At 38.1% G+C, this 15,299-nt stretch overlaps 1 protein-coding gene across 1 annotated transcript in view; it reads left to right on the forward strand.

Annotated features, from left to right (window-relative positions):
• LOC145666327 (bumetanide-sensitive sodium-(potassium)-chloride cotransporter-like) overlaps positions 1 to 15,299 on the forward strand; it is a 190,997-nt gene that overhangs the window by 151,116 nt on the left and 24,582 nt on the right. The window lies entirely within an intron of this gene.

A 15,299-nucleotide genomic window follows, 5' to 3' on the forward strand; every position in this document is an offset into this window, starting at 1 on the left:
CTTCGGGTGTCATTGCACTGATTTCGCATCCTCATGGCGAGGTCAGCTTTCGAAAGCCAAAGCGGACATGATATTTCAACATTATTAGTTTTCAATAAGATAAAAAAGAGAGAAGCAGAAATTCAGATCAGAAGATTGGTTATACAGCGTTTAATCGACATAGTGTTATTTATATATAGGAAGATAAATAATTGTTTACAGAGGGCGAGGGGGTCAGAAGGGTCGCATTCATTAGATTCTGTCAAAAACCATGAGAATTTCCTTGGATTGGTCATGTTAGTTGCAAATTATGATGTAATTTTGCAAAATCATGTTACAAAGTGTATTGAAGACACCACAGCGCACAAACAGCGAACAAAAAACAAAGAGGGGGGAGGGAGTAGAAGGAAAGTTGACAAAAGGACAAACTGGACGAGGCTCTCTCTTCACTTTTTTTGTCAAAAAGATTCATCAAAAAGTTAATCAAGATAATAAAGTTGGACGAAATATTAATTTGAAAGACCTTCAAGACAGTGTTATTTATAACTTGATGGTGGATAGTACACAAGGTATAGATTTTATGGACCAGTTGGCAATCTGTGTCCGCTACGTAGTCCAAGGAAAGGTATATGAAAGACTTAAATTTAACAGTTGTTGATGATTCAATTGGACTTGCTTTGTACGAATGTATAAAGTCAGAGCTAGTTGAATATGGCACTAAAATTTCAAATATTATTGCGTGTTCTTTTGATGGGGCGAGTAGCATGAGCGGCTGTTACAACGGTCTTCAAGCGCATTTCAAAAGGGAGAATCCGTATTTAATTGACACTATATGGGACACGTACTAAATTTGGCTGTAGCTGATTCTACAGTAAACTTGCTCCAAGCAGAAAATCTATTTGGTTTAGTAGAGGAATCGGCTGTTTTCTTAAGTTCTTGTTACAAGTGAATGACTGTCTGTGAGAGACTAAAAAGAAACAGTGCCAGCACCAAACTATGCAAACTCCAAAAAATGGGTGCCACAAGATGGTGGAGTAAGCATACGGCACTTTCATCAATTATTGACGTACCGTTTTTGATAAGTGATACCAACTCAAGAAAGTTGACCCATTTGTTGAATGTTTTAAATAAAATATTGAATGGAAGCTTGGATTGCAAATCAAAGTTCGCGGCCATAAATATGATAAAGCAATAGTCCAAATTCGAATATGCTCTCATGACTTTTGTCATGCTCGATATTTTTCTGATCACAACTCCCGTTTCAAGAAATGGATTACTGTACAGCTTGGAAATTGGTGCAAACTTTGTCACAACAAATCATTGCTAATCAAAGAGCACTTTGAATTTCTGCTTGATAAATCAAAATAGTGTACAATTGCCATGAATAGTATTTTAGAGGATGTGGATGATGTAGAAGTTTCACTGGACTTCGATGAAAAGAGAATTTCGAAGAAAAATGCCTAGTGAAAAAGCTAAAGATAAAGTTTTAGAAGTTACTCCAGTTCAGAAATTTAAACAAATCTGTTTCCGTATTATCTATTGTGCTGCTTCAAGTATTTAAAAAAGATTTAATCCAAACAGATATTTTGAAAGATTGTTCATGGCTTCATAAAAAAATCCCTGAAATAGCAGATATTGATGAATTTCCAACAGAAGTCTTACACACCATTTGTTACAAACCAAAGTTGATCTTGTTTTGGAGAAAATTCCCCCGACATTCTCCCAATTTTCCCTGTTCAAGTACGTTATGGACCCTAATACATACCACCTCTGGAAAGCTTGTTTCATGCTGAAGAGAACCGTGACTTTCCAATGAACAGTGTTGATGCAATAGCTATTTCACTGCAAGTCTACGATTTTCTTTATACTAACAGGGTTAATGGATCTGTTGTCCATTGCACCTATTTTTTTGTGCATGAACATATCTTTGTTATGTTTATCGAATGAACTAGATTTGATTAGGAAGTCCCGTTGACTGGTTCATGTCCTTTCCTTGTTAGTATCGCAAACAAGATTGCCTTTCAGCAAACACTAAGTTCGATTAGGAGAGGTGTCTTCTTGCAGACCTTGCGTGAAAGCAACAGGTCTTTCAGTGGAGTTAATTTACGTGAACAGGATAGGGACTCTTTTTGATAAGTATCACCTTTACGAAGACACTTATGTGTCGGGTGGGGAGGATTGTATGCTACAGTCAAATTTACAGCTATGTCGGTGGTAGTTAACCACCAGAAGGGCCACCCCTACCGAATTGGTCTAAACGCAGTAGCCAGACGAGTGTTCTGGGAGAAGGCAGCAGTTCTCTAGTAGCCAAGTTAGCGAAAATCATAGTGATTGGTACGGCAACTTAGTTCCAAGCGTCGTCGGAATGACTTTAACGGCTGGATTACTGTGGAGTTGAAGGCAACAGGAAATCACCACTGTTTTTTCTTAGTTTCCTGACAGGTCAAAATATAGTTCTGGAGGCAAAATAACTCTCCATTCGATCTCCGGGAGCAGCAGCCCCGTATCCACGGGTGTCTAGGGGGCTGCTCCCCCTAAATTCTTGCTGGCCCTCTCTAAAATTTTCACGGTAGGCTTGCAAATGAACTGTTATATGGTGATGAACTGTAATATGGTTGGATCGCCCCCCCCTAACTTATATTGGTCCCCCTCTACATTTTTGGCCTGGCTACCGGCCTGGGAAGCGGGTGTCTTGGGAAGTAATAATGTGCAGAATAATTGGACGAGAAAGTAATAATGTGCAGAAAACAGAGAGAGAAAGAGAAGCAAGAGCAAAAGGTTTAGGACAAGGATAGGGACTTGGAATATACGTACTCTGTTATAGGGACGGAAATTAGAAAATCTTAAAGAAGAAACGAAACAAAGTAACGAAACAAAGTAATCTAGATATAGTAGGAGTTTACGAAGTTAAATGGGAAGATAAAAGGATGTTGAACAGCAAAGGATAGAGAATGTTTAACTCACGTAATGAAAAGGGCGGTTATAATGGTGTAGGAATAATTCTTGGTAAGCGCTCAAAATAGAAGGTAGTGAAAATATAATTTGTTGATGAAAGAGTTACGATGTTAAGATTTAAACGACAAAGAAAGAAGGATCTAGTGGTAATACAGACATACGCACCTATTACTTAGCATACAACTGAAGAAGTAAAAGAAAATTATGAGAAAATAGAAGAAATTATAGACAAGGAGAAGAGGGATGCATGCGTAATTGTAATAATGAGATATTTCAATGCTGTTGCGGAAGAAAAACAGAAAGATGGTGTATTAAGCAAATATGGTTTAGGCAAAAGAAATGAAAGGGGAGAGGGACTGGTCAATTTCTGTGGACAGAATTCAATAGTATTGCGACCACTTGGTTCAATCAGCAAGACGGCCGAACATATCAGATAGACTATGTTATAATTCAGGAGAGGTATCGGAATAGCTTGAAGAGCGCAAAGACCCTTCCCGGAGCCGACATTTTCTCCGATCATAACCTTGTGTTGGCCGAAGTGGATATTAAATTGAAACATGTAGGCAGAAGAAAAGTAGGCAACAAAATGCTGAATACTGAAAAGTTGAAAAATGAGGAAGTAAAGAAACCTTTTCGTTAAAATATTCGAAGAAAAATACTCAAACGGATGGTGGAAGCACATTAAAGTTTACGCACAACAGGTGTAGAAGTAGTAGGTTACCGTGAACTCAAAACGGCTAAGAAACCATGTGTTACGAAAGAGATGTTGCAGAAAATGAGGGAAAGGAAGACGTGGAAAGAGATTGGTACAGAAGAGGACAGAAATATGTACAAGAAGTTAAACAACGAGTTACAAAGGGAAACAGACAGAGCAAGAGATGGATTTTTCAGAAGAAAATGCGAGGACAGAGAAGAATTAGAAAGAGTTGGGGAACATGAGGAAAGTACAAGGAGGTGAAATCTATAAACTTCGGAAGAAACAAGGGATATTACGATTACAAGAGAAAGTTAGATTGGCAAGATGGTCAGCGAGAGAAACGAAGTCTCAGAAAGTTGGAAAGAATGTTTAGGACTTATGTGGGAGCAGGGATAGGCCGTGTGGTCTAGATGTTGAAGTAGAAAATGAAGTCGACGAGGATGGTAAAAGGTTTAATATTCTTCGGGATGATATCCGAGATTAGGAAAGGAAAAACAATCGCGATAGATAATATACCAATCGATTTCATTAAGAAATAGGAGACAAGGCCAAGAAACAATTGTTCCGACTTTGCAATGAAATATATGAAACAAGAGAGTGGCCAAAATACTTCCTCAAGACCATCAAGATACCAGTGGTTAAGAAATCGGACCCAGAGAGATATGAGTATTATAGAACTATTAGTTTTGTATCTCATGCAGCAAAAAATTTACTCAGGAGAGGTAAGGGCACAAGAGATGCAATTGGATTATTAAGGGTGATCGGTAAAAGGTTTACAGAAAAAGGCAAAGAGGTGTATGTTGTATTTATTGATCTAAAAAAATGGTTTTGACCGCCTAGATTAGAAATTGTTATTGGGAGTTCTAGAATGGGTTGGGTTGGAAAGAAGATGGAAGATTCATTAGAACTAAGAAGTAAGTGCGAGAATAGGGAAGGAAATGTAGAAGAGAATGCAACTGGAAGGGGAGTTTGACAGGGATACTGTCTCTCATAAACGTTATTTAATATATATCTAGAAGAGATACTAGTGGAAAAGAGCCTACATAATGAAGATTTCATTTCAGTAGTAGGTAGAATGATTAGGTGTATACGGTTTGCAGATGAGATGGCGCTTGTAGCGGAATCTGAAAAGAAAATCAATAAAATGTTGGAAAACTTGAGGAAGGATTGTGAGGAATACGAGATGAAAATAGAACAGGTTACTAGTTTTCGATACCTGAGTAGTGTATTATTAGTGATGCTACGAAGTGCGAACGTGAGATAAAAGCAAAGATAGGAATGGCGAAAGAAGCCTTTAGGAGGAAAAGAAGTCTATTTTGTGAGGCCTTGAATAAAAGAGTTGAAAAAAAAAAAAAAGACTTATAAAATGTTTTCTGTGGAGTATTGTACTATGTGGGGCGGAAACATGGACATTACGCAAAAATTATGAAAATCGACTGGAAGCATTCGAAATGTGGCTGTGGAGAAGAATGGAAAGAATTAGCTTTATCGAGCGGAAAACGAATGAAAGGGTGTTGAAATGGTAGGGGAAAAAGGAGCAATTTTAAATATTACTAGCCGAATGCCCGTTTTTCGCACAAGGAGAATACTTATAATTTTGTACATAAAATACTAACGAGGGCTGAATTTTATACAACAAAATACTTTGGTTTGTGTAATATTTACCTGTACCTTGGGCAGAAAGTACTCATACATATGCACTATGCTTAGTAGAATGTTCATTTCATATTAACAAAAGAAGAATGTTTTTAATATATGTAAGTGATTATTATGGGATAGTTTATGATATGGACATGTTTTATGGTTACCTAGTCAGTGACTTTGTGTATTTAACAGTTTAAAGAAAAGGATATTTAAGTTATATCAAAATAATAAAATCAGTTTAACACCATTTATAGACGTTGTCATATTTATTAAAAAGGTGAGATTAATGGTATTTACATATCGAAGCTAATTTTTACATGAGGAAGAAATACTACCACTTCGAATTTTTATTTTAGCAAACGAACCAGGTTTACGACTATCATTTTGATAAGTCGTTGTAACATTTTGTGTAATTACACACAAATTGGCAATGCTGATTAATACACATGTAGAAACGCAAGTACCAAAGCCGTAGTTATTATCAAGGCAACACATGCTGTTTCAAGTTCATATTATTTGTTACTGAATATTTGAGCTATCTTGTTATTCATTTTGAGTATGCGAGGTGTGTGGGTTTTCGCGTCTCCTCCCACTTTCGACGTGCTACTATTCTCATTTTCCTGATCGTCACTATTTGGCTTAGAGCTTTTATGCATAATCATGGGGCGTTGAACTCAAAAATCGGAAGAAACTTGTTTTGATCCTCTCTCTATTATTAAAATGTAAGTAAAGTTTAAAATGTAAAAAATAATTTAAATAGTAAAACATTTATAACAGCTCGCATTCTGTAATAGACACTATCTTGCAGATACTCAGCCCTTGAACGTAAAATAGGAAAAGAGCCATTGAAACTATGGTGAAACCGGTCTCAGTGGTGTCCCCCCACTTGCGTACATTCCCATTTCCGTACATGTCAAAATCCTTCCCATCAGGTACGTACAAGTGCCAGATGCAATGAAATGTCATGATTTAAAAGCGAGAAAAGAATTCCCATTTCCGTACAGGTACTATTTCTGTGAATTTTCGTTGTTTTTTGAGCAGAAGAGGATATGGAATCTAAAGGTTTCGTTTCGAGTAGCAACCACAGCGAATACCAGTCCCTGAATAGTTTCTTTTTGCAGGCCAACACGACCTTCTTTATTGACGACACATTTCAGAGCTACAACATACTTTTCTCCCATTTTTTTGTACTTCATGCAGATATTGCAAGTTCAATGGAGGAAACCAATGTGATTCCAGTGGTTTTTAGCCTTCTCCCGAACAAGAGAAAGCATATATATGAAAGGTTGAAGTCCTGAATTGGAATCCTAAAGTTATAATGGTAGACTTCAAGGAAGCAGTAATAAGTTCATTTAGGACAATTTTCCCTTCAGCTTCCGTAAGTGGGTGAAATTTTCACTTTAACCAGTGTATTTGGTGTAAGATACAGGATTTGGTCTTGGTTACAGACTACAAAAACAATGACTTCAGGTTCGAATGTTTGCGTCATTAGCTTTTCTTCAATTAGAAATGGTCGACAGTGGTTGACTGTCTATTCAAGAAGACATCCTTTAAGCTTGAGAAGTTATATGGCTATTTCAATTACCAGTGGCTAGAAAATTCTACAGTCCCGATAAGCATGTGGAACTGTCATGAAAAACGCCATAGAACAAATAATCCCGCGGAGGATTGGGATAATACGAGAAGCATCCAGAAAGTAAGTTTCCCACGCGTTCCATAGCTAGGAAACGGTATGTTGCGTGAAGCGACTGCGTGCACGTGAGAGAGTAAGGTCCTTACATGGCGCATGCGCCAGCAGAAATCCATCGTCAGCTGTATCGTTGCAAAAATGTCAATGCTGACCCTGTGCGCCTTGCTTTATGCTCTAGAGTCGGTTGCTTCAACACAAAACTTCTTCATCAACAGGCACTCCGTGACAGTCGTGTGCAATAAGGAGCGGAAAATTTGCAAGAACTGCTTGCTCATGTCGTTAGGCCCATGGACCTGGCACAGCTAACAATGGGTTTCGATTGGTGCTATGCCCTGTGCATTAAAAAACTTTATCACTGCTCTCACTTCACACCCGGCGGGAGCTTGAATAGGAACGTCCATCTTCAACCACTGCCATGACGCTACTCAGAGCACTAGGGAAGTTCCGCTAGTGTATGTGCCATGCTAGGACCTTACTCTCTCACGTACACGTAGTCGCTTCGCGCAATATACCATTTCCTAGCTATGGGACGCGTGGGAAACTTACTTTTGGGATGCGCCTCGTAGATTAAATACTCTGCTAAACAAGCAAAATCCTCATGCCATCGAATAAGTCCATTTTCTCAAGTTAGACGCCAGGAGAAGTGACCATGCTTACGACAGAAAGTATCTCAGCTTGCGAGGTAAAAGAAAGTATAAATGCAGCTTGAAAAAAAAAAAAAAACGTTTTGGGTAGTTTTGATGTTTCAAAAGAATTACTTTTAGGTGGTACTCACAACTGTAAACGGCCTATTGCACATGGACCAAGATCATAGAAGATCCAGATCAGGGGCGTCTGGCCAGGTCGGCAGGTCGGCAATCGCTGAGGGACCCGGAGCTGTGGGGCCCTCAAGAACAAAACGATAAAATTTTGGTTGGTATTAAAACCGTTTACATACATTTAAATACTACTCCATCACATTCCAGCATAGGATGTGTGAAAATTATTTCAAAGTTGTAGGGCTATGCCTCGTTCTCACTAACTCATGTTTGCAATATGCATTAATATAAACTTACCTTGTAGTACACAAATTTGGTTGAAATTCTGAAAGAAAGCAAACCTGATGGGCTGCTGAAATTTAGACCTAAAATATGAAACCTGTATAACTTAGTGGTACTCAGTAAAGAATAGCGATAGTGCAAACATTGGAACGCATCGCAGGCCCCGCTCAACCCGTTTCTTATTCCGTATTTAATATTCATGTTGTTATTCGTTTCTTATGTGTGAGAAAGAATTATTGTGAAATTTTAATTACTAGCAATTTTGGTATCATTTTTTTGTTTTGTTTTGGAGGCCTCCATTGAATTGTCAAAATACAATTTTCGCTGATTAGTGCTGTGTTTAGCTGAATGGTTAATGCACGTGCCTACGCTGCTCATAGTCTCGAGTTCGATTCTTGATGGGGACGCTAAAAATGTCAGTGTTGACCAGCACCATAAGGATAATTGGAGAGCTACCTGAATTAAGAGGTAACGGACTCCGGTCTAGAACGCTGACATTAAGGACTTCGGGTGTCATTGCACTGATTTCGCATCCTCATGGCGAGGTCAGCTTTCGAAAGCCAAAGCGGACATGATATTTCAACATTATTAGTTTTCAATAAGATAAAAAAGAGAGAAGCAGAAATTCAGATCAGAAGATTGGTTATACAGCGTTTAATCGACATAGTGTTATTTATATATAGGAAGATAAATAATTGTTTACAGAGGGCGAGGGGGTCAGAAGGGTCGCATTCATTAGATTCTGTCAAAAACCATGAGAATTTCCTTGGATTGGTCATGTTAGTTGCAAATTATGATGTAATTTTGCAAAATCATGTTACAAAGTGTATTGAAGACACCACAGCGCACAAACAGCGAACAAAAAACAAAGAGGGGGGAGGGAGTAGAAGGAAAGTTGACAAAAGGACAAACTGGACGAGGCTCTCTCTTCACTTTTTTTGTCAAAAAGATTCATCAAAAAGTTAATCAAGATAATAAAGTTGGACGAAATATTAATTTGAAAGACCTTCAAGACAGTGTTATTTATAACTTGATGGTGGATAGTACACAAGGTATAGATTTTATGGACCAGTTGGCAATCTGTGTCCGCTACGTAGTCCAAGGAAAGGTATATGAAAGACTTAAATTTAACAGTTGTTGATGATTCAATTGGACTTGCTTTGTACGAATGTATAAAGTCAGAGCTAGTTGAATATGGCACTAAAATTTCAAATATTATTGCGTGTTCTTTTGATGGGGCGAGTAGCATGAGCGGCTGTTACAACGGTCTTCAAGCGCATTTCAAAAGGGAGAATCCGTATTTAATTGACACTATATGGGACACGTACTAAATTTGGCTGTAGCTGATTCTACAGTAAACTTGCTCCAAGCAGAAAATCTATTTGGTTTAGTAGAGGAATCGGCTGTTTTCTTAAGTTCTTGTTACAAGTGAATGACTGTCTGTGAGAGACTAAAAAGAAACAGTGCCAGCACCAAACTATGCAAACTCCAAAAAATGGGTGCCACAAGATGGTGGAGTAAGCATACGGCACTTTCATCAATTATTGACGTACCGTTTTTGATAAGTGATACCAACTCAAGAAAGTTGACCCATTTGTTGAATGTTTTAAATAAAATATTGAATGGAAGCTTGGATTGCAAATCAAAGTTCGCGGCCATAAATATGATAAAGCAATAGTCCAAATTCGAATATGCTCTCATGACTTTTGTCATGCTCGATATTTTTCTGATCACAACTCCCGTTTCAAGAAATGGATTACTGTACAGCTTGGAAATTGGTGCAAACTTTGTCACAACAAATCATTGCTAATCAAAGAGCACTTTGAATTTCTGCTTGATAAATCAAAATAGTGTACAATTGCCATGAATAGTATTTTAGAGGATGTGGATGATGTAGAAGTTTCACTGGACTTCGATGAAAAGAGAATTTCGAAGAAAAATGCCTAGTGAAAAAGCTAAAGATAAAGTTTTAGAAGTTACTCCAGTTCAGAAATTTAAACAAATCTGTTTCCGTATTATCTATTGTGCTGCTTCAAGTATTTAAAAAAGATTTAATCCAAACAGATATTTTGAAAGATTGTTCATGGCTTCATAAAAAAATCCCTGAAATAGCAGATATTGATGAATTTCCAACAGAAGTCTTACACACCATTTGTTACAAACCAAAGTTGATCTTGTTTTGGAGAAAATTCCCCCGACATTCTCCCAATTTTCCCTGTTCAAGTACGTTATGGACCCTAATACATACCACCTCTGGAAAGCTTGTTTCATGCTGAAGAGAACCGTGACTTTCCAATGAACAGTGTTGATGCAATAGCTATTTCACTGCAAGTCTACGATTTTCTTTATACTAACAGGGTTAATGGATCTGTTGTCCATTGCACCTATTTTTTTGTGCATGAACATATCTTTGTTATGTTTATCGAATGAACTAGATTTGATTAGGAAGTCCCGTTGACTGGTTCATGTCCTTTCCTTGTTAGTATCGCAAACAAGATTGCCTTTCAGCAAACACTAAGTTCGATTAGGAGAGGTGTCTTCTTGCAGACCTTGCGTGAAAGCAACAGGTCTTTCAGTGGAGTTAATTTACGTGAACAGGATAGGGACTCTTTTTGATAAGTATCACCTTTACGAAGACACTTATGTGTCGGGTGGGGAGGATTGTATGCTACAGTCAAATTTACAGCTATGTCGGTGGTAGTTAACCACCAGAAGGGCCACCCCTACCGAATTGGTCTAAACGCAGTAGCCAGACGAGTGTTCTGGGAGAAGGCAGCAGTTCTCTAGTAGCCAAGTTAGCGAAAATCATAGTGATTGGTACGGCAACTTAGTTCCAAGCGTCGTCGGAATGACTTTAACGGCTGGATTACTGTGGAGTTGAAGGCAACAGGAAATCACCACTGTTTTTTCTTAGTTTCCTGACAGGTCAAAATATAGTTCTGGAGGCAAAATAACTCTCCATTCGATCTCCGGGAGCAGCAGCCCCGTATCCACGGGTGTCTAGGGGGCTGCTCCCCCTAAATTCTTGCTGGCCCTCTCTAAAATTTTCACGGTAGGCTTGCAAATGAACTGTTATATGGTGATGAACTGTAATATGGTTGGATCGCCCCCCCCTAACTTATATTGGTCCCCCTCTACATTTTTGGCCTGGCTACCGGCCTGGGAAGCGGGTGTCTTGGGAAGTAATAATGTGCAGAATAATTGGACGAGAAAGTAATAATGTGCAGAAAACAGAGAGAGAAAGAGAAGCAAGAGCAAAAGGTTTAGGACAAGGATAGGGACTTGGAATATACGTACTCTGTTATAGGGACGGAAATTAGAAAATCTTAAAGAAGAAACGAAACAAAGTAACGAAACAAAGTAATCTAGATATAGTAGGAGTTTACGAAGTTAAATGGGAAGATAAAAGGATGTTGAACAGCAAAGGATAGAGAATGTTTAACTCACGTAATGAAAAGGGCGGTTATAATGGTGTAGGAATAATTCTTGGTAAGCGCTCAAAATAGAAGGTAGTGAAAATATAATTTGTTGATGAAAGAGTTACGATGTTAAGATTTAAACGACAAAGAAAGAAGGATCTAGTGGTAATACAGACATACGCACCTATTACTTAGCATACAACTGAAGAAGTAAAAGAAAATTATGAGAAAATAGAAGAAATTATAGACAAGGAGAAGAGGGATGCATGCGTAATTGTAATAATGAGATATTTCAATGCTGTTGCGGAAGAAAAACAGAAAGATGGTGTATTAAGCAAATATGGTTTAGGCAAAAGAAATGAAAGGGGAGAGGGACTGGTCAATTTCTGTGGACAGAATTCAATAGTATTGCGACCACTTGGTTCAATCAGCAAGACGGCCGAACATATCAGATAGACTATGTTATAATTCAGGAGAGGTATCGGAATAGCTTGAAGAGCGCAAAGACCCTTCCCGGAGCCGACATTTTCTCCGATCATAACCTTGTGTTGGCCGAAGTGGATATTAAATTGAAACATGTAGGCAGAAGAAAAGTAGGCAACAAAATGCTGAATACTGAAAAGTTGAAAAATGAGGAAGTAAAGAAACCTTTTCGTTAAAATATTCGAAGAAAAATACTCAAACGGATGGTGGAAGCACATTAAAGTTTACGCACAACAGGTGTAGAAGTAGTAGGTTACCGTGAACTCAAAACGGCTAAGAAACCATGTGTTACGAAAGAGATGTTGCAGAAAATGAGGGAAAGGAAGACGTGGAAAGAGATTGGTACAGAAGAGGACAGAAATATGTACAAGAAGTTAAACAACGAGTTACAAAGGGAAACAGACAGAGCAAGAGATGGATTTTTCAGAAGAAAATGCGAGGACAGAGAAGAATTAGAAAGAGTTGGGGAACATGAGGAAAGTACAAGGAGGTGAAATCTATAAACTTCGGAAGAAACAAGGGATATTACGATTACAAGAGAAAGTTAGATTGGCAAGATGGTCAGCGAGAGAAACGAAGTCTCAGAAAGTTGGAAAGAATGTTTAGGACTTATGTGGGAGCAGGGATAGGCCGTGTGGTCTAGATGTTGAAGTAGAAAATGAAGTCGACGAGGATGGTAAAAGGTTTAATATTCTTCGGGATGATATCCGAGATTAGGAAAGGAAAAACAATCGCGATAGATAATATACCAATCGATTTCATTAAGAAATAGGAGACAAGGCCAAGAAACAATTGTTCCGACTTTGCAATGAAATATATGAAACAAGAGAGTGGCCAAAATACTTCCTCAAGACCATCAAGATACCAGTGGTTAAGAAATCGGACCCAGAGAGATATGAGTATTATAGAACTATTAGTTTTGTATCTCATGCAGCAAAAAATTTACTCAGGAGAGGTAAGGGCACAAGAGATGCAATTGGATTATTAAGGGTGATCGGTAAAAGGTTTACAGAAAAAGGCAAAGAGGTGTATGTTGTATTTATTGATCTAAAAAAATGGTTTTGACCGCCTAGATTAGAAATTGTTATTGGGAGTTCTAGAATGGGTTGGGTTGGAAAGAAGATGGAAGATTCATTAGAACTAAGAAGTAAGTGCGAGAATAGGGAAGGAAATGTAGAAGAGAATGCAACTGGAAGGGGAGTTTGACAGGGATACTGTCTCTCATAAACGTTATTTAATATATATCTAGAAGAGATACTAGTGGAAAAGAGCCTACATAATGAAGATTTCATTTCAGTAGTAGGTAGAATGATTAGGTGTATACGGTTTGCAGATGAGATGGCGCTTGTAGCGGAATCTGAAAAGAAAATCAATAAAATGTTGGAAAACTTGAGGAAGGATTGTGAGGAATACGAGATGAAAATAGAACAGGTTACTAGTTTTCGATACCTGAGTAGTGTATTATTAGTGATGCTACGAAGTGCGAACGTGAGATAAAAGCAAAGATAGGAATGGCGAAAGAAGCCTTTAGGAGGAAAAGAAGTCTATTTTGTGAGGCCTTGAATAAAAGAGTTGAAAAAAAAAAAAAGACTTATAAAATGTTTTCTGTGGAGTATTGTACTATGTGGGGCGGAAACATGGACATTACGCAAAAATTATGAAAATCGACTGGAAGCATTCGAAATGTGGCTGTGGAGAAGAATGGAAAGAATTAGCTTTATCGAGCGGAAAACGAATGAAAGGGTGTTGAAATGGTAGGGGAAAAAGGAGCAATTTTAAATATTACTAGCCGAATGCCCGTTTTTCGCACAAGGAGAATTCTTATAATTTTGTACATAAAATACTAACGAGGGCTGAATTTGGATTTAAACGGCATCGGAAGTTTCACTGTTCATCTCAGCGACCCTGAAAACTATGAATTTGTCATTAATATGGGTCATTTTCGATCATTTTTAAATATCTTCCCCCTCTTAAGTTGCACCGTCAAAGTAAAATGATAAAACCATCCCTGAGCCGAACATCATCAATGCTGAAAATTTGGTCGAGGTCGTTGGAATGGTAAAAGAGTTATTAAGTCAGAAACATAACCCCTTCCAATTTTATATATTAGATAGAGAAGAGGAAGAGAAATTGGTTGGGACATTGGCTAAGAAGGAACTGTATTATGACGCATGTGCTAGGGAGTATGATGTCAGGAAAGAGAGGGAAGCAGGCCCGTAGCCAGCCCAAAAATTTAGGGGAGGGGGCGGCAGAAGTTAGGGGGCCCGATCCAACCATATTACAGTTCATTTCCAAGCCTACCGTGAAAATTTTAGGGGGCCAGCAAAAATTTAGGGGGGCCGGCCCTTTACACTCCCCGTGGATACGGGCCTGTAGGGAAGAGGCGAAGGAGAGTACAATTAATGAATTATATTAAAATTAGTGGTGGGCACAAAAACCGGTTTTTCGGTTTTTGAAAATTTTCAAAAACCGGTTTGGGTTTTTCACCGAAACCGGTTTCGGCTTTCTTCAAAACTGCTTCGGTTTTCTTCGGAACCGGTTATCGGTTTTCTCCAAAACCGGTTCGGTTTTTCACCTGATCCGGTTTCGGTTTTCTTCAAAACCGATTCCGGTTTTTTTCCAAAATTTGTTCAATTCCTGATCAGAATGGTGTTTCGTTGTTCTCCGGAAACGGAATCCATTTCCACAGAAATAGTTTTGTGTGTTTTCAAAAAGTTTTCACCGAAACCAGTTTCGGTGAAAACCGAACCGGTTTTGGAGAAAACCGAAATGTCGGTTTTTCGGGTTGCGGTTTTTATAGAAACCGGTTTTCGGTTTTTATAAAAACCGGTTTTGCCCATCCCTAATTAAAATAGAAAATTGGTACATGAAGACGAAAAGGTTAGAGGAATACCGTGGAGCATGGAAGTTTCTCAATTGCTGCAAGTGACTTTCCAATAATGGCGGAATATCTTTGATGTTGAGGATGAATTGGGAATATTCCCTCTGTCCTATAAGTTGCAAAAAAAAAAAAAAAAAGAGCAAGTTCGTGACTGTACGTATATAGTATGTCTAATGAGATATAATCTAAAATCATTATTTTACTCTGTTTAAGTAAAATATTGTCCAACTATAAGACATATCAGTGGATAGCTATAAAGCTGAATAAATAACATGCTTGAGAGAAAATCCTGAAGCATAGAATTAAAATAATCGATAAAACAAACTTTTTGTGGCCTTAATAAATATGTCATTCATTTCTAATAATAATTGATATTCTTTATTTTGATGGAATAAACGGTTTATGCACAGTACATGTAGCCAAATACACTTCTCACTGTTAAATTGTCGTTATTTTTGACTTCTCCTAGTATGAACACTTAGTGTGATTCGTCTACACAAATACCCCTTGA

The sequence above is a fragment of the Thermobia domestica genome, chromosome 12 (assembly GCF_964235325.1).
Source record: "Thermobia domestica chromosome 12, izTheDome1.hap1.1, whole genome shotgun sequence".
Classification (NCBI taxonomy): Eukaryota; Metazoa; Arthropoda; class Insecta; order Zygentoma; family Lepismatidae; genus Thermobia; species Thermobia domestica.